The sequence below is a fragment of the Megalopta genalis genome, chromosome 4 (assembly GCF_051020955.1).
Source record: "Megalopta genalis isolate 19385.01 chromosome 4, iyMegGena1_principal, whole genome shotgun sequence".
In the NCBI taxonomy this organism is placed as follows: Eukaryota; Metazoa; Arthropoda; class Insecta; order Hymenoptera; family Halictidae; genus Megalopta; species Megalopta genalis.
Window position 1 is genome coordinate 16,170,604 of NC_135016.1, and position 20,431 is coordinate 16,191,034.

The window sequence follows — 20,431 nt, forward strand, 5'->3', positions numbered from 1 at the left end:
ATCATAATACAAAATATTTAATTTTATTGCATAAAACTACTGAAAATTTAAATATTCTAAATTTAAAAGTCCAATTTTAAATTAGTATTAAAATAAATTTATCCAGTTAAGTTAAATTATATTACAACAAAGTAATAAAATTGTTATGAAATACAAATCATTTAATTTTACTGATTAATATTAATAAAAATATAAATCTTCAATTACCATAAATCTAAACTTAATTCTTTACACGACTTTAATACTTTATACGACAATGAACCATTATTTATTTCAATTATTATTGAATACCCTAAACTAACCAATTCAATTTGATGTAGGATAAATGAATAAATATATTTAAAAGTATGAAATAATAATATCCGTAAAAAAGAAAAGAAAAAAAAAAGATTCCAATAAAAAATGAAACAACTAACAATGCCAAAGTTAGGATTTTCTTCCAACATAAACTCATCAATTCATTATTAATAACTATTATGATACATAACAGAAATATTAAATTAACCCTTTTACTTTCGAGATAATTAAAAACACTAACTTTATTTTAATTAACCCTGATACAAAAAGTACGAAAAAATCACTTTTACTTATACTAATATTACTTTCTTCTTCTACAACACACGCACACACATTTTAAAATCATTAAATTTATTCGTAAATAAATACTATAACTTATAATCATGTAATTCCCTTTTTCAAATGTATTAAATTAAGAAATCAATAATATTTATAATTTGTGCAAATAATATAATTTTCCTCATTCAGAATCCTTTCAATGTAAATGAAACACTTATTGTTAAACTAAAATTTTAATGAAAACATTGTCCCATACTTTTACACCGTTACGACTTAGTCCATTTATAATGAAAGCGACGGGCGATTTGTACGGTTCGCATAAATTTATTCAACCTAGATAATTACTAAAATTTACCATCGAGATAACTGCAGCCCCCAAAAATTCTTAAAATTAACGAACAACAGCAGTCCAACCGTTGGTGCTGGCGCACTGAATTTTTACCATTATTTAATTTAAATTTCTTATTCAAACTTTCATGTAATATTAACAATTAATCTCTACTTGTCACTCGTATGAAGACTATCTAAATTTTTAGATGAATTCATAAATGGTATGTATGAAAAATATTTTGCAGCCAATTTTTTAGCCGCAATTAAAATAATATATATATATTCTCACTCCAACAAATCAAATTAATTCATAATTAACAGTTCAATATAATTCAATCAAATAAACCTAAGTAAAATAAATTATATTATTACAATCGTAGTACTAATTAACTATATAACCCAATTATTTATTTCTAAGAAAATTACCCCGTAACTGTATATTAGAAATCAAATTCAATTATTCAATTAGATAATTTCATATCTCTCGAACTGAAATCAAAATAAAAATTATATTCAACTCAATTATAAATTAATCCCACATATAAGTCTAAGCTCTAATATATAATATTATATTTTTTAAATAATAGATACGTACAATAAATTTTGATTGAGCTTAGATTTGTGCTACATCATTACTGAACTCCAATGGCGCATTAATATTATTTTACTTCGTGATAGTCAGAGATAACCACAGCTTGCAACCGGGTTGAAATTTTGCGCTGCTAGGTTTTTGTTGACCGGTGGGCCGTATTGCTATGCAACAAATCGTTGCTACTTGTATTGTCATCGTTATCATTTGCAAGTGTTCAATTAAAATGGAAAGATTGAACGGCTTACTCCAGGTTATGATTCGAAATGGTTGCAACGGCACAGTGACTGGCTCACATTATTTAATTAATAATATCAATCTATTTAGATCGAACGGTATAGTACTCATTTGAAAAACCTTTATTTTTGTTTGTATATTTTGCATTTATAGAACTCAACAAGCTGCAGCGGTAAGGAAGATGCGCACCGAGAAGATCGAAGCAGCGGAGGTCAGTCAAGAAATGCTCCATTTCATCATCGAGGCAGGAACGCAAGAGCAATCACGTGCACAGCCAATCATCGAGGAAGGATTAACCATTACGGACTTCCGGTTCGTGGTAGAGCAGGTACTACTGATAGGGTACCACTCGGCAACGTTCGAATGCACCACGTAACATTTGCAAGTGATCGGGATGAAGCGCTCGGGATTGTTAGCAACGATAACTCTGAAGTGCAAGATGTGCCAATATGAAGCGGAAGTGCACAGTCAAACGGCAGACAATAAAAGAATGGACTTGAATTATACTACGACCCTCGCTGCAATCACTTCTGGAGGTGGTTACGCAAAGATGGAAGAAATGTTTGCAACAATGAACATTCCATGCATGTCAAGGATGGAATATCGAAGATGTCATGACGACATTGTTGAAGATTTGTTGAGTCTTGCTGAAGCAGAAATGCTAGCAGCGGCAGAAGAGGAGAAACAATTAGCCGTCCGAAGAGGCGACGTTTCAGTTTCCGGTATCCCTTTCATCCCCGTCGTGGCTGACGGCAGCTGGATGAAAAGATCGTACCATACTGGAAGGCATGACTCCTTGTCCGGTATTGGTGCAATAGCGGGATACCACACAAAAAAAGTGTTATTTGCAGGTGTGAAAAATAAAGTGTGTTTGATTTGCCACAATGCTTCGAAGAGGAAGGAAAGCCCCAGAGAACATAGATGCTTCAAGAACTGGGGACGAAATGAGACATCCACGAGAATGGAGAGTGCTGCAATTGCTGAGGGTTTCCAGACCAGCATAGAAAAAAGAGGTCTGATATATAATATATCGATTGCCGATGGCGACAGCAGCGTATATAAAAGGATTTTGGATTGTAATCCATGCAATTTTTGCAACAAAATGAAAGATGTTGTAAAGAAGACTCCACCTGGCATTTATCGAAAAGCCGTGGAAAATAACATTCGCAGATTGCGCACGGATGTTGTGAAGGCTGCAGTTTACAGATCGAAGGAAAATCTACTGACCCATCAAAGAATAAAAAATTTGCAAACGGATCTACTAAATATTCCTAGCCACGTTTTCGGAGAGCACAAGGAGTGTCGCAGACTAGGATATTTCTGCGACCAGCCAGAAAACACGGGAGAAGACAACTTGATACCGCATCTCAAGAGAATCGGCACATATAACCGGATGCATGAGATCTTCCGTCCATTGATGGCTCATGCTGAAAGTTTGTTACATAATACTACAAACAATTCAGTTGAGAACCTCAATGCAATCATTGCAAAATATACTGGTGGGAAAAGGTTAAATTGGGGCCAGAGAGGGTCATATTCTGCGAGATGTGCAGCTGCTGTTGTACAGCACAACACGCAAAAACTAATATCAAAGGTAATAGAGGGCAAGGGTGTGAAGCCGCCGAAATTGATAGAACAATTAGAAGAAAGAAGGAAAGGCATTAATGAAAAAGGAAACGAAAGGAAAAGAAAGTCTCCGAAGAAGGTGAGAAACCCGTTTTGTTCAGCAACGGACCCGGATTATGGAGGTAGCGCAGAGAAACCGGATATGGAGCAACATCTATTTAGCTTTGAAAAAGAAAGGCACATGGAGATGCTGCAGGACTGGCAAGCGAATCGAAAGAAAATAGAGAGGGATACGGTAGAACAAAATAAAAGCCACGAGTGGCATACATACCGATCCAAATTACTTACAGCGTCGAACTTTGGCAAAGTGTGTCGGCGAAGGAAAACAACCAAGTGTGGAAATTTGGTAAAGTCACTGCTGTATCCAAACATATTGCGGCTGCCTGCCATTGAATATGGTCGGCAGTGTGAGAATATTGCCAGCGAACAACTTGCGAAGGAGGAAGACGTGGAAATCCGCAAATGCGGTCTCTTCATTGATGCAGAGATACCATTTTTGGGGGCAACTCCGGACGGCATAATTGACGACGACGGTATCGTGGAAATTAAATGCCCGAAGACGGCAGAAAAATTCTCGCCAGAGGAAGCGATAAAAAATATTCAACCACTACGAAGAATATTTGAAGATGATGCAGGTACTGCATTACGCAGAACCCATCACTATTTTTACCAAGTGCAGGGACAACTGCACATAACAGGTCGACAATATTGTCTGTTTTGTTTGTGGACACCAAAGGGTATGAAAACTATAAAAGTAACCAAAGACGACACATTTTGGCAGAACGAAATGAAATCGAAATTGTCGCGATTCTACGTCCATTGTATGTTGCCCGAAATATTGGACATCCGCTACATTAGGAACATGAGTATCCGAGAGGCCACAGAAACGGAGTACAAAAAACCAATTGTGATTAGCACAAAACTAATTAAAAAACCTGAAGCGAACCCACACAATGTCGGGTTGCACACTTAGTGTGCGCCTTCGCTGATTATTTCAGCGAAGGAAATTTAAAAAAGATCTGAGCTCGCGAGTCATTAGATTCGCTCGAGCGTACTCACGCAATGTCGGGTTGCACACTTAGTGTGCGAATTGTTCCTTGCATGTTGCAGATGATGTTCACGCGGATCGGCAGTGAGGTGTGCTTGCGATGCTACCATTGACAGCGCCACTGCGGTTGAGGGAACGACCGACAATGTTCTGGCCAGAAGGAAAGAAGTCGCTCTGGCATTCAACGCCGGGAAAACTGTATGTATTTGCAATATGTATGTCCGATGAAATGCTTATTCATAATGTATGTACTTCTAATTCCACGTCTATGTTACAGGCAAGTATGAAGATAGTTCTGGCTAAATTGGCTCGGTAGGCGGAAACCACCATCCATTTGACCGGAGGGAGAGAAGACGCTCTGGCATTCGACGCCCGGAAAACTGTATGTATTTGCAATATATATGTACGATGAAATGCTTATTCATAATGTATGTACTTCTAATTCCACGTCTATGTTACAGGCAAGTATGAAGACAGTTCTGGATAAATTGGCCAGCGGAGATTTCCTCGGCGCCGACAGCAGCAACCGCAGCAGCGGAAACATCCTCCGCGCCGTCAACAGCCACCGCGGCAGCGGGGAATGCAGAGGAGTCACTTGACTCTATTCTGACGCATACGAGTCAGGGAGGGCTGTAAGTATATGCAATATATGTGTACAAAATAGAATGTATATTTATAATATATATACTTATAATTCTGCTGTTATGTTACAGTCACAATGGAGGAACATACTAGGCCAACTGGCCAGAGGGGTGGCCAGGCCAAACCTGGCAAACCTTGTAGCGGCGAATGTAAGTAAATGAAAAATACTTTTATATATAATATAATATAATATAGTAATATGTATAATATCTAATAATAATAATAATACATGCTTATATGTTGCAGAGAGAGCTGAAGAAGCTACTGAAGAAGACTATGTATGGCCCCCAGAAGAGGGGGGAAAAAAGGAAAGGGAGAGGAGGAAGAGGAGGCAGAGGAGGGGGGGGGGTAGGGGGTAACTCCAAATATATACTCAATTTTTATTGAAATCGTTTTCATCATTTGTGTTCATTTTATTTACCAATTGCCCCATCGCCATCACTTCTTTCCTGATGTCCTATAATTATTCATCCTTACGTTTTTATATAAACGTAGTATATAAAGTACATGTCATTAAATTATTATTATTATAAAAAAATCCATTATTATTTTAATATATATTATTACTCACCTACCCGATTACTCGACGAGCGTTCTTGCTGCAACTGCCGCGCCGCTCACGACTGCCCCGCACGCCACCTTCCCCTGGTCAAGTAACCTAGCGCGCGGCAGAATATCTTCGTGACAACTGTTCGCATCAAGTAAGATGGACGTGCCAATATTCGAGTGAGCAGTTCGTAAGTGGAAAATTTAGATTCCCAAAAGGATAAACTGGGGTGCTTCGGATGTAGAAATGTCCATTTTTTTATTATTGTTCAGATATTTACAGTATTCGACGAGCGTTCTTGCTGCAACTGCTACGAGTATGGGGACTGCCCCGCACGCCACATTCCCCTGGTCGAGTAACCTAGCGCGCGGCAGAACGGGCTCATGAAGCAGGAATCAGTTTCATGAAACTCAGTTTGTGAAACAGTTTTGACGACATGGCAACATTGCGGGGAGGAATGAAATGTGGCAACCATGTTTAGTCGTCTTTTGATTCAAAATATTTTGGATGGAAGTGTAAAACTATGTAATTTGTCGAACTGTATTATCGACTGTAAGTAACTATAGTTACCGGCAAGCTCGCTGTGGTGCATCTTTTGCTTGGAAGAGAACTGTGACGCTAGTAGTGGAGAATGTCGGAAGCTCGAGATGGTGTTTCCGATACACAATTCACATCAAGTAATCGTGTGTCTTAATTAACTAAGTAATCTACTGAAAATACACTCCACTGCCTTTGTATATGCCTTATCTCGGGGTCTTCGGATGCGAATTTTCGATCCGAGCTCTATATCTCTCGATATTTACGAAAAACTGTTAGCGGCGGCCATCTTGTGTCGTCTTTTTTGTGAATTGTCACCACTCTGGCCGAATATTGCAAATATCTCCGCAATAACTGCAAAACGGATATTTCTACATCCTAAGAACCCCAGTTTAGTCTTTTGGGAATCTAAATTTTCCACTTACGAACTGCACATTTCGATATTAAAGCGTCAGATTTACTTGATAGAAACCTCTAAAACTAATATACGTATATGGCTTTCCTTCTATGGGTGGGTCGTCATAGTGTGCAGTCAGCCGCAACCTTAAGGCGTAAGAATGTTTGGACGAATGGACTGGGCTGCATGCTGTGCGTTAGCGTCGAGCGAATGTCTAGACGATTGGTTTGAGTGTCGCGTAGAATGAATGCGTCTAGCCAGGATAGAGTGAAAGCGAACCGTGAGAATGAGAAAGAATGATCTGGATGGGATGCATCGGTGAGCGAATGGTTAGTTCAGTAAGAACCCTCGTCGAGAACGGTACGCGAGCATCGCGAGTTTGGTTCCGACGCCAATTGTAAATAAAGATAGTCTAATTGTAACCGGGTTCAATTCTCTCTTCCCGTCGCCGATCCCACCTCCTCAAGACTATCTGGAAAGACAGTGACTAGTATGTCAGTGTATATTACTATGAATACATTGTAATGCTAGAATAAAAATACTATTTCTAATCCTTTATACATGAAAATTAGAACACATTTATTCATTGTATATAGCAAGTACCTTTTCCTACTGTGAAAAAAGGCACTAGAAAAACCAATTCTTAACTACATATGAAATATTAAAGGCAATGTCAAAGAAGATACATACATGTGTCGTTAATATAAAAAATATAAAATAATATAAAATATGAAAATAATACAAAATATACATAGAAAATATCAGTGAATGTATGCTATTCAGGTCTAACGTTTGACCGACATTCCTAGATCACATGCCTTTATTAGACTGACACTCGTGGACCAGATGTCTTTATTCGATGGACTCACGCAGGTCAGATGAATACTATCTGAAACTATCTGAACTATCGTAGTTCAGAATTATAATTTTCCTGCATACACTGAGCATGATATGCATGTTGTACCAGGGGCCGATAACGTTAGTTCATGCCATAGCACAAGTGTTGTATCAACGATCGGTACAGTGTTAAGAACAACAGAGAGACTGATGAGTCCATAAGAAGTATGAATGGCGGAGTGGATAAGGAGACACTACGCTGAGATTCGTATCCCACCCTTTCTGTATCACTTCCGACTCTCCTTTTGAACCCCGCTCTACGAAATACACATCTTAAATTTTCAGCAAGAACTCAACCAGAAATGCTTGCTCTTACTAAAAATAATCAAGTATGATTTCCTTTACAATAGTAAAATGACCTTTCCGAGTGAGAAAATGGGAGGGATACCTGCCAAGATTCCTAAAACAATGCATTCATACCTCAGGTAGTCGATACGGGTAACGGTATGGATCAGGCGCTGCGGTACAGAGGAAGCTAATGGTAAGCAAAATTTAAAGATATGATGTATTATGTTATATATTATAGGAAGCAATACATCGACGTTCCTAATATATATTTAAAAAATTGTATTCTTGTTTAAAATAGTAGTTCCATATGGTGACATCAACCCTACGATAATGGCATTCTCATTTCACAGTATGCGTGAATGCAAGGTTATATTTTTAAAAATTTTAAATTAATATGTGCAGTCGCGCGTAACCGCTCCTGATTGGTCGAGTCACCGAAGCGTGAAGCGTGACCACGACTATATATACCACAAATTCTGACAAATGGTTCATTCGACGTCTTGTATCTACATCAGCAACATGGAAAACTTCAGAACTTTCCTTGATGTGATTGGAGTGCTCGACACTACCAAGGTGGATTTTATTTCTGAACTTCCGCCGGAGGTGTCGCAGTTAATCCTACGCATGTTGGATCCTCGGTCTCTGCTTTGCGCTGCTAGAGTGTCAGGTAAGTGGCTGAATGTCTGCAAGGATGATCCTATCCTGAGACGAACCGCGAGACACTATAAACAACGCATAATGCAGAGACGAAGAGAACGTTTTCCTGCGGCAGCTGTTGAAGAACCAAGGAGGACGGTACGGAGGGCAGTTCCAGTTCCTGCACAGGTGAGAGTAGTTGCACCTCATGTACAAGCTCGGCCAGGTTCGAGAAATTCGACGCGTGGCAGATCCATTAGAATGTAATTTTTTGTATTAATAAATTATTTAACTTGACGTGCTTCTTCCAGCAAATAATTATTATTATGTTTTAGTTAAGTATCTGTAATATAACTTCTAATTTTTTTATGTATCTTGACCAGCTTCTTTAATAGTAGCAATATTTTCTTAGTTTTAACATAGCACAACTAATAAGTTGTATCTTGTATATTGTATCTTGACAAGCTTCTGAAAAAGTAGCAAGTTTTTCTCTAATTAGTTTTACTACGATGTAACTAAGAATAATTTAATAGAATAATACATTATATTTGACGATCTTTGCAGCTAATGCGAGTAAAGTACAACTATAATAGATTTCTACAGGATGTCCTAAAAATGTCTCGCAACAAGGAAATTGGGGATAGTCGAGGTCATTTGAATTAACTTTTTCCTCAGCAAAAATTCAATCTGCAGTTTTCTTTACGAGTTATTAACGAAAAACCAATGAGAGGCGAACGCGCGAATTGCAACGTGGTCGATCACTCGAGCACAATATGCTCCGACCGCGGAACTTGACAGAAGAAGGAGCGCACCGTGTCGCGTTCGAATCAATGAACAAGTCACGGAGCTTTAACTTTCTGATTTCTTTTTTACCATGTGACAATGATAATTTTAAGAAAAACTCCGTTTATCATTGTTTCAGAATGCCTGAAGAATATTTACTACTTTTTCAGACCCGAAATAGTAAGTAGTTTATATATATTATGTGACAGCCGTTTAAATCTCCTTAAATGCACACGACACCTTACGACGTCGACTGTAGGTTACTTAGCAAGTGTTTGATACTACTTGACGAATTAATTACAATTAGGAATTTGAAAAACGCGTTTCGTACGCTTATTTCGATCGCAGACATTCTGAAATTGAAGATCAGCAACGTCACAGATTTTAAACATAGCACCGATGGATGTCATCGATATGCTGTGGAACAAGCATCTAACGACCAATATGCATAGAGAATGTGTCACGATTGAAATATGATTCCTTTAAATTGGCGATAAGTAACATACAGTCGAGCAGATTTAATAAACTTGACATCAGATTTACCTGTTTGAAGGAATACACTTTTAGCTTGGGAAAAAGGACGTGACAGAAAAATGCTCTTTGCACTCCCCATGGTATGGAGAGAACCAAGTAATTGTGAAGCGGGGGCTTCTACCTGAAGATAATTCCTAGACCCTTACGTCACCTCCTGAATTACCTATAGTAATAAATTACCTGAATTACCTGAGTTACCTGTAGGGTTCAACCTCGAACTTGCACATCAGCTCTCTGGCTCACCACTCATAAAAAATGGGCTTTAAACCTCAAACTTCTTACATCCCCCACCCTGATTTGTCAATAACTATATAAGATCCCAAAAAACGCAATAAACAGAGTCATTTTAACCAGAAACCTACGCGCCTTAACTTCGCTCTCCGAACCCATCCCTTAACGTACGCGTACGTTACAAGTATAGTTTCGAGTGTCGCGTCCCGTGACACAATCATGTTACCGACTGTTACTTTTGCTTATGTCAAATCGATGGCTTTAATAATATAGTCAAACGCCAGATAAAATATCCTAATATTCTTTCTGATATTCGTCCTATCTTACATTCAAAGGAATTATCTGTGCCGGCACTAACACCAATCGACACAAATGTTAACAAAGATATAGAACCGGAAGATGAAAAAGAAACCGAATTTAAGATAGAACCAACCGCGTCAAAGGAGCCACATTTTATTACGCAAATCGATTTGAATGATCTTGTGCGAGATTTGAATTTAATTTGAATTTATTGCATAAATCGACGAACGTGACATATTATAGGAAACGAAACCAGGCACAGGAAGAATTCTTCAAAATGTGTGGAAATCTTTGCATATGTGATGATATCGATGCATTATTACATAGTCTTGGATTTAAACATGATCCACAAAAATGAAGATTGTTTATCGATGCATCGAGAAGCAGTTTAAAAGCCGTTCTATTGCATATTGGCATCATCAATTCCAATTGCGTACACCAGAGAGATGAGAGAATCGTATGATTCTCTTAAATTAATTTTGCAATATATAAAATATGAACAATATAATTGGTATACATGCGGCGATTTGAAAGTAATGGGTATGTTACTTGGCCTGAAAATAGGGTACACAAAGTATTGTTGCTTTCTCTGTGAGTGGGACAGTAGAGCAAGGAAAGACCACTACAGTAGAAAAAATTGGACCCCGAAGCAACAATTAATTTCGAGCCAAAAGAATGTTATGCACAAAAATTTAGTTGATCCTAAAAATGTTTATTTGCCCCCTTTACACATAAAGTTAGGGCTTATGGAAAATTGTGTCAAAGCCATGGATAAATCAGGACCTGGATTTGCTTATTTATCCGAAGCAAAAATAAAAGAAGGCGTATTTGAAGGACCTCAGATAAGAAACTTAGTGGCAGACAATGAATTTATAAACAAATTAAGTGAAATAGAAAAGGCAGTATGGATTTCAATTAAACTGGCAATAAAAAATTTTCTTGGCAAGCAAAAGTTAATTATGTTACCATCGTGGATAATTTACTAAAAAACTGTGAAAGACTTGAGTGTAACATGTCCTTAAAAATGCATATTTTACATTTCCATTTGGATTTTTTCCCATCGAATCTTGGTAATGTGAGTGATGAACACGGTGAACGATTTCATCAGGATATAGCCACGATGGAAAAGCGATACCACGGAAAGACACTAACTACGATGTTGGCGGATTACTGTTGGTGCCTTAGGACAGATGATAAGGACACAACGCAAAAACGAGAAACAAAACGAAGGCATTTTAACTATTTTTGCTACAGGTAACTCTAAATTTAACACAAAGTATTTTTACTTTGCGATACTAAACTTTAAATTGTAGCGGCACACGGTCGGCGATCGTAATAATCATTAAAACTGTCCGCTTGCAGATGCCAAGGGTTCGGCACAGAGAAAACGTCCTTGACGTTTGCAAGCATCTAATGTCTACGATTTTGAGCAACGGGGCCGAGGTCGGCTCTGACCGGGCGAAGCAGAGCTTGCTTATGCCGGTTGATGTTAAAGCAGCTGAAACCACTGCGAAGAGAGCGGTCCGCATCCGGAAACTGCGGACGTCGTGCTTGGAAAAACCCCTTCCTCACCGTTGACCAGTTCATCGGAAGGGAAGATCGTCCCTCGAGGGGGGTAACTCACTTAGCCACATTCCCCCGGCGACTCGGCCCTGAAGGGCGTCGGGCAGGTGGTGTGTGGTGTGTGGCGGGGGGTGGAGGTTTTATGGGCGAGACTGCGGGGGTTGTTGCGAGGGGGGTTGAGGGGGTCTGGCTCTTTTGCCAGTCAGGTTTTTGCCTGGAGTCTTCCACACATAACTCCGTCTGGCTCTGGGGATAGTCTGCGCGGTGCCCGGGTTTGAGCTGGCAGTGGGTTGTCTGCCACTGCGGGTGCTAGGGCCTAGGGTGGCCGGGGGGGGGGGGGGTCTATGGTCTATGGTAATGTCATCTCTGAGCTTCATTACTTTTACCGCGAAGCTGGCAAAGTGCGGAAAGTTTTCTTTGCTGACTAGCTCGTGGAGATGACATGGCCAAGTGGTATTATTTACTCGCAGTTTAGATGCGAGCTCTAGTCTATGGTCCTGAATGGTGGGACATTCGAAAATGATGTGTCTGACTGTGTCTGTGGATCCACAGAAACACACATCGTCGGATGCGATTCGGAGGGAGTGTAATTTTTTCTTAATGCGCCCATGCCCCGTTAGGAGTTGTGTCACATAGAAATTGAGCGGGATGGATTTGATATCCATTCTTCTATGGGTGCTGTTAAAGAAGTCATGGGTGATTCGACCGTTGGTCGACTCATCCCATTCCTTCTGCCAACTGACCAGGGTTTGATTCCTGATCGAGTTGGCTGTCTCGGAGGTGTCTGTCAGGGCTGCGTCGGGCGGAAGGGGGGTGAATTGAAGTTCGCCTATGGTGAATGGTTGGTTGTTTCGGAGGTGGAAAAAGGCTTTGCGTTCTCTTAGGAGGAGATCTATCGGGGGAGCTCCGGCAATTATAGTAAGGGCATCGAGCGAAGTGGTACGGTAAGCGCGGGTGGTACGAATTAGAGCGTACCTCTGGGATTGCCTGAGTTTCTTTGTGTGCCATTTGTTGAGCCTGTCGGCCCAACTGGCAGCTGCATATGTGATTATTGCGACAAAGAGACCTTTATAAAGGGTTGTCATGCTGTGGTGGTTAAGGCCCCAATGGGTCTTAGCGATACGAGAAAGCTGATTGAAAACGGATTTACTCTTGTTCGCGACGAAATTGACATGCGGGTTGATGTTAAAGCGGGGGCCGAAATGTACACCAAGATACCGGACAGATTCCGGCATCTTGAGTGAGCAGTTGTCTATTTTGATTGTGGGGGGTCTGCTGATATCTAAAAATCCTTTGGTGAGGAGGATTTCAGACTTGGCTTTTGACAGTTCAAGTTTGTTCTTCCTACACCAAGCAGATATGATACTGGTGATGATGGAGGACCTGTGCTCGATTTCTTTCCTACTATTGCCGGAAACGGTGACCGCGAGATCGTCCGCGTAGGCTGTTGCGTCGTAGCTGCAGCGGTGAATGGAACCTAGGAGGTCGTCGAAGACGACGTTCCAAAGGTAAGGGCCTAAGACAGATCCTTGTGGGCAGCCTTTAGAGACTGCCTTGGAGGAAACGGAATTATTGCTGATAATTTTGGCGGATCTGTTGGACAGGTAGTCTTGAATGAGTCTATAAATATTGCTTGGACAGTTTCTTGATTTTAGCTGTTGGAAGATAGCGGGCCACCAAACATTGTCGAAGGCGCCGCTAATGTCAAAAAGAAGGGCTATGGCGTATTTTTCGTTCTTGTTATGTTTGCAAGCATTTATTGCAAATCTGGCCACCGCGAAAGTGGCGCAGATATGTTTCCTCGCCAGGTCTGGCATACACAAGAAATTTAGTACCCACCCCCCGACGGAACACCTACGAGGGGTCCGAACGTGGGTAAACCAACAGCCTTCTCTTATCGGTCATTAGGCCGGGTACGGAAGACCCAGTCTTAACTCCGCGTCCGTGTAAGGAGTTTTGTGGTTTGCTTTGCCCCCAAAATGCCACACGACAGCAATTGTACAGCGTGTCAGGCTAGGGGGCAAGTAGATAGGGACAGTAGGGAATCTCGTTAATCCATTCACGCGCGTCACTAATTAGATGACGAGGCATTTGGCTATTTTTTTTTTGCCTAGGGGGGGGGGAGTAACTATGACTCTCTTAAGGGATGCGCAATATAGACCTCTTGTTAGGTCCATTAGCCTCTCCCGTCCAAGTCTTCCCCACCTCCTATAGGTACCTGCCGGGTCATGCCAACAGGGGTTCAGGCGAAAGGCTCGCTTTAAGGGCCTTTGGGCCCATGCACCTGCCCCCCGCCTTCGGGCCGGAGCGAGTCGGCGACACGATTTATCGGGTGGAGCTCTTTAGCTCCCCGGTGCGACGGGCTGCCACCCCGTCGCGCTGGTTTTGTCTACAGGCCCAAAAAATAGAGAAAGGAATTATAATCTCCGGCGAGGGCCTCGGCTCGCCGGACCATCAGTGGTATAGATCCAGGGCCCTCTGGGACGCGCGTCCCGCTGACCGGCACATTTATGTGTCCGGACTGTTGCCGCACCTTCCCCTCCAAGATTGGATTGGGGGTCCACCGACGTCGCATGCATCCGGACCAGATGAACGCGGAAGTCGACATTGAGCGAGTCAAAAAGCGTTGGAGCGCTGAAGAACTGCGCTTGATGGCGAGGGAGGAAGCACTTGCCGCCACCAGGGGAGTACGGTTCATCAATCAACACCTGATGGCCGTGCTCCCCATGGGACGCACCCTTGAGTCAATCAAGGGTGCGAGGCGTGGAGCGGACTACAAAAATCTTGTAGCCCAAGCACTCCACGCCCTTCAGGTAGCGTATCACCAACCAAGTGATTCCTCCCTCCGTTCTGACACGGTTGAGATCCGTGATGATCCGCCGCGGAACGAGGATGTGATGGGTCCAATACCACCTTCGGACCCATCACACCTGCCATCACCTCGCTCAATGCAGGGGAGTGAGAGCCCGCATGATGGATTTCGGGCGGCTATCCGGGAAGTCCTTCCCGAGGTCGTCCGTATCCAGGGGTTCGGCGCACTCGCGCTCGTTGGAGTCGCAAACAACCTCCTCCACGGGCGCGATGTTGCTGCCGGACTCCATGCGTGGCTCCAGGGAGTTTTCCCTGCCCCTCCCCTGAGACGACCGCGACCTCCTTGTCCGGATGCATCCATCAGGGTGCCGAAGAAGCGGCAGCGTCGCCGGGATTATGCCCGCGTGCAAACGCTCTTCAAGACAAATATGTCTAGAGCGGCCAGGGAGATCCTCGCCGGGGACCTGGGACACGTTCCCCAGATGTCGCGGCCATGGCTGCGCACTGGGGACCATTCGTGTCCCAGGAGTCCACCCCCGTCGAGCAGTCTAGGCGTTTACCACCAACGCCCTCCCTGGCGCACGTGTGGCACCCGGTGACCTGTGACGACATCACGTCTGTCACAGTTGCCAATTCTTCGGCACCCGGTATTGATGGCATCACGGCGAGGCAGTGGAAGGCAGTTCCGACGAGCATAAAAGCCGTCTTCTTCAACATCGTGCTCGCATCGGGTGGTTTCCCTCCGGAAATGCTAATTAGCCGGACCGTGTTCGTTCCCAAGAAGGATGGGTCTTCTGACCCAAATGACTTCCGCCCACTAAGCATCGCTTCAGTCACCATACGCCATCTCCACAAGATCCTGGCCAAACGTCTACGTGCGGCCAGGCTTGTGGACATTAGGCAGCGATGCTTAGAAGATGGGTGCGCGGAGAATATAGCTGTGCTGGCTTCCCTGCTCGAAGACGCGCGGAGACGTCTAAGAGAGATCCACGTGGTCTCATTAGACGTCGCCAAGGCGTTCGATGCGGTGAGCCATCACGCTATATCCTCCGTGTTGGGACGAACCGGTCTGCCGGAGGGATTGGTTAGCTACACCACCCAGCTATATGCGAATAGCACCACGGTGTTTGAGGTTGACGGCGCTCGTTCGGAGCCCTTCCACGTAAGCAGGGGTGTGAGGCTGGGGGATCCCCTCTCCACACTCCTGTTTTGCCTCGTCGTTGATGAGGTAATAAGATCGGTACCTAGCGACGTCGGTTACGAGATCGAGGGCTGTCGGGTGAATGCGTTCGCATACGCCGACGATATAGTCCTCGTCTCGTCGACCAGGTTGGGTATGACCGCAGCCCTACGTGAGGTTGAGGCCCGGGCTAAGGAACAGGGGCTCTCGTTCAATGCACGCAAATGCGTGAGTCTCTCCATCGTGCCTGCCGGTAAGCAGAAGAAATACAAGGTCCTGGTCGATCCCCAGTATCGTCTTGCCGGTGGCGAGGAGATTAAACAACTCTCGCCATCCGAACAATGGCGGTACTTGGGGGTCGATTTCAGGCCTGTAGGACTGAAGCGAGCCGGCAGTGTACTTAACACCGAGATGGAGAGACTAACGAGAGCCCCCTTGAAGCCGCAACAGCGGCTTAAGATACTTAGATCGTTCCTTATCCCGCGGTTTTACCATGCGCTTGTTCTGTCGGGGACAACCCTAGGGAAACTTAGGGCTCTCGACGGGCAAGTTCGCGTGGCCCTCCGTAGGTGGCTGCGGCTCCCGCACGATACCACCGTTGGATACTTCCACACTCCGTGCAGGATGGGAGGCCTCGGCATCCCATCCTTTACCACCACCGTACCGGGACTCATGTACACGCGCCTACAAAATCTGGCGGCCTCCTCCTCTCCAGCAGTGAAAGCTATTGCCGGGTCCAGCTGGGTCGATAAACGACTATGTCCAATAGTAATCATCAATCGTGATCATTCTTGTTTAGTGACACATTCTAAACCAAATATTTGTCTCTTTCTAATCAAACGGACAAAAATATTGCTCCACTCCGTCGCGCAGCGGACTCGGCATTACAACCCGAAGGATAATTAATATCGCGGAGTGGCAATATCGGGTGTGGATACGACGCACCCAAACACTCTTCAAAGAGTTAACTCGAAGGACTGGCTCAAAGCATATCAGAACGACGGCGTGCAACCCAGCAGCTAACGGCATGGTCGAAAGACTCCAGCGGCAATTAAAAGCCGCCATAAGGTGCTACGATACCGACGACTGGACAGAAGCCTTACCACTTATATTACTAGGGATAAGGACGGCAGTTGTTCCGTTCCGGAAGACCTCCCGTAGGCCGCCTTCGCGAAGGTTTATAGCGTGGACCAGCGAGGATCATAAAGAGACGGAAACCTTTTTCCCATCTGCAGAACATCGGTGCAGGGTCTTCCGTTTCTTTAATGACCGCGACGCGTCTTAGGCACGAACGGCCCGAAAAAACAACCCCGTCGTAAATTTGAGAATTTGACGGGTCTTGAGAAAGTTTAGTCCCAACCGTCGCGGGGACGATATCTCAGGCCCCAGGGGACCTCCCGACCACGCAACTACGCAACACCCCCCTCTCCTAGACAAGGCTCGTGTAGGACGATACGAGAGGGTGGTGACGAAAAGCTTAGAGGACACTGATTGGAAATTCGCAATCTTCGAGAAAAACCAATCAGTGCGTCCCGGCGTGGAGGTGGAGGTTCCTTCAGGGATCTCAAACGGGGGTGACCAATATAAAATAACGCGACCAGTCGGGGCGCGGACAGTAATACAGTAATACAGTAATACAGTAAAAACGCAGAAGTCACAGTCGAAAACACTTACACGCGCTCCTTTTTCTCGCCCGAGCTCTAGCTCTACCATACAATACAATCGGACACTCTCTCGAGTTCACGAGGCATTCCGTAGAATCCTCATCCGCGGCATTACTTCGCTAACGAGCGAACGCAATCGCGGGTCGAAAAAGCTCGACTCGCTTCGCACACATTTTCCGCGACACATTCGAGTCTTTCGAATCGGATAAGTGCGAAACAGCAGTGAAGGAAAATATACAAACAACCCCAGCAGAGATGGTCTACGGCAGCAACCTCCGACTTCCAGGAGAATTTTTCATATCAAACCCGGAGACCGACATCTCAGAATTCGTAAACCAACTACGACACAAAATGCAAAAATTAAAACCGCGTCCAGCAACACACCACGGTCACAAAAATATATTCGTTCACAAAGATTTAGGCACAACCAAGTACATCTTCCTCCGACACGATGCAGTAAAACTACTATTGCAATCCCCATACGACGGACCGTACAAAGTTTTTAAACGCGGAGATAAAAATTTTACCATACTAGTAGGCAATCAGGAGAAAACCGTCTCAGTAGATCGCTTAAAACCGGCGCATATAGTGAGCGATGAACACGACGATTGAAAGAAAAGCAAACAAGCAACCCACCGCGAAGTTGCTAACGCGCCGCATAGCATTCTAAAAAGCAGCTCAGCACTGATTACTACACGATTCAGCCGCACAGTTAGATTTACAGACCGATACATCACGCGTTAAATTATAATAAGAAATATCGCGAGCGGACACAAAATTTGTACTTTACCTTTAGTCATAATATAGCGTTTACACTGGCAAGGGGGTGATGTAGCGGCACACGGTCGGCGACCGTAATAATCATTAAAACTGTCCGCTTGCAGATGCCAAGGGTTCGGCAGAGAGATAACGTCCTTGACGTTTCAAGCACCGGAAATTGCTTTGTTCCTTTATTTTTTATCACCGCCACGTGCACAGCAGACCTAGCCGCGGAGACCTAGTCCCTATAACGAAAGTTGGAAGATAGCTGTTGTTGCGACGGCAACACCGAAGGTCGAACGTCCCTGGCCATCCCTTGAGCAATTAAGCGATACCTGCGACCGTAAAAAATGCACCCAAACGAAAATACCCTTCGACCCGACGAACGGACAACACGACTCATAAATTCCATATTTCCCAAAACGGAAAATTTACAACCCGAACTTTCGAACAGTTTCCCACTCCTCATTTCAAGTTCCTTCCGACACACCCATCTCCAATCAAAAACGCTTCATTTCCTCCACCAAAACCCACCATACACCAATCAACAGAATTGTCAGAACCACCAGAACTGTTAGAACTGTCGGAACTCGTAGAACTCTAAGAACGCAGATAACGCATCGCTAAGACTATAGCTGTACTATAATATTAAAGTGTACATAAAGGCAACCAGCGACTTCATTAAACTTAATTCCATTTGGAAACATCGCGCACATACAGCTGTTTCCCCCGCCAAACTGAACGGGGGTGAAAGAAAGACAGTAAGTCTCCCAAAAAGGCCACGCCTTTTGGGGGGAAAGAATATAAATAACGGAGGCATGAAACTGCACTAGCTTCTTCTTGTTAACTATTCCGTCGCACATCCGCACCGCGCATCATCCGTGTACCACGCAAAATAAAGACCAGTTGCGTTTTACAAACACCCTGTGTCCTTCCGTTGCAACCTCAAACAACACGTTACAGTGTATTTGCCCTCTTTAGACATAAAGTTAGGGCTTATGAAAAATTTTGTCAAAGCCATGGATAAATCAGGACCTGGATTTGCTTATGTACCAGAAGCAAAAATAAAAGAAGGTGTGTTTGTAGGACCTCAGATAAAAAATTTAGTGGCAGACAATGAATTTATAGACAAATTAAGTGAAATAGAAAAGGCAGTATGGATTTCAATTAAACTGGCAATAAAAAATTGTCTTGGCCAGCAAAAGTTAATTATGTTACCATCGTGGATAATTTACTGAAAAACTGTGAAAGACTTGGGTGTAACATGTCCTTAAAAATGCATTTTTTACATTCCCATTTGGATTTTTTCCCATTGAATCTTGGTAACATGAGTGATGAACACGGTGAACGATTTCATCAGGATATAGCCACGATGGAAAAGCGATACCACGGAAAGAAACTAACCATGATGCTGGCGGATTATTGTCGGTGCCTTAGGACAGATGATAAGGACACAACGCAAAAACGAGAAACAAAGCGAAGGCATTTTCACTATTTTTGCTACAGGTAACTCTGAATTTAATACAAAGTATTTTTACTTTCCTCTTTTTTCTTATTTTGTGCTATTGATACTAAATTTTAAACTATACAACAATTTTCAATACAAGTTTTGTTAATTGGAACCAATTAAAAGGTTCTTCACAGTTTGGTGATTATTATCCACAGAAATATGTAAAAAAAAAACAGAACATTGAAGTACTAAAAAAAATTCAAATATTATTTACGAAGAGTGGGTGCCCCATCGGATCCCTCCATCAGTGTTGATTACGCATAGCTTTGGCCCTGTCGGACAGAGAGAAGCGGGCAGCAAAGCACATGGCGGCAAAACATAGTGTACATGTTGCTCACGAACATTTTCTCGACCTACTCAAAATGTAAAACGTTCCGATACTTCTATCGGGCCGTTTCTGCTTCAGAAATGTCTACAGAATCCGATCCTGGACAGAGTTTTCGTGCTGAACAAAGAACTTTTCGTAAAAATACAAAAATATTGCGCAGAAACTGCACAATATCGTTGCGAGCACATTATCGTTAGAAAAACAAATGAGAACATAGCAAATTCGACGAATAGAGTGACGATTCGTCAAGAGTGTAACAAACGAACGTCGAATGTTCATTTGTTTTTCAAACGATAATGTGCTCGCAACGCGAGAAGAAGGGCCAGAAAGCATTAGACAGTGCCAAAGAACTCGTCGCGAGGTTTTTCAAAATGTATCAACCGCGGGAGCAGTATCAAATATTTTGGGTGTTCGCGCA

At 43.2% G+C, this 20,431-nt stretch overlaps 1 protein-coding gene and 1 long non-coding RNA gene across 2 annotated transcripts in view; one reads left to right on the plus strand and one right to left on the minus strand.

Moving 5' to 3' along the window:
- LOC117228270 (uncharacterized) overlaps positions 1 to 20,431 on the minus strand; it is a 59,035-nt gene that overhangs the window by 17,870 nt on the left and 20,734 nt on the right. The gene's annotated exons all lie outside the window — the stretch shown is intronic.
- LOC143259279 (uncharacterized) lies at positions 3,949 to 5,013 on the plus strand. The gene is made up of 3 exons (XR_013033090.1): positions 3,949 to 4,604; positions 4,684 to 4,788; positions 4,868 to 5,013. It is a non-coding gene; the product is annotated as an uncharacterized LOC143259279 (long non-coding RNA).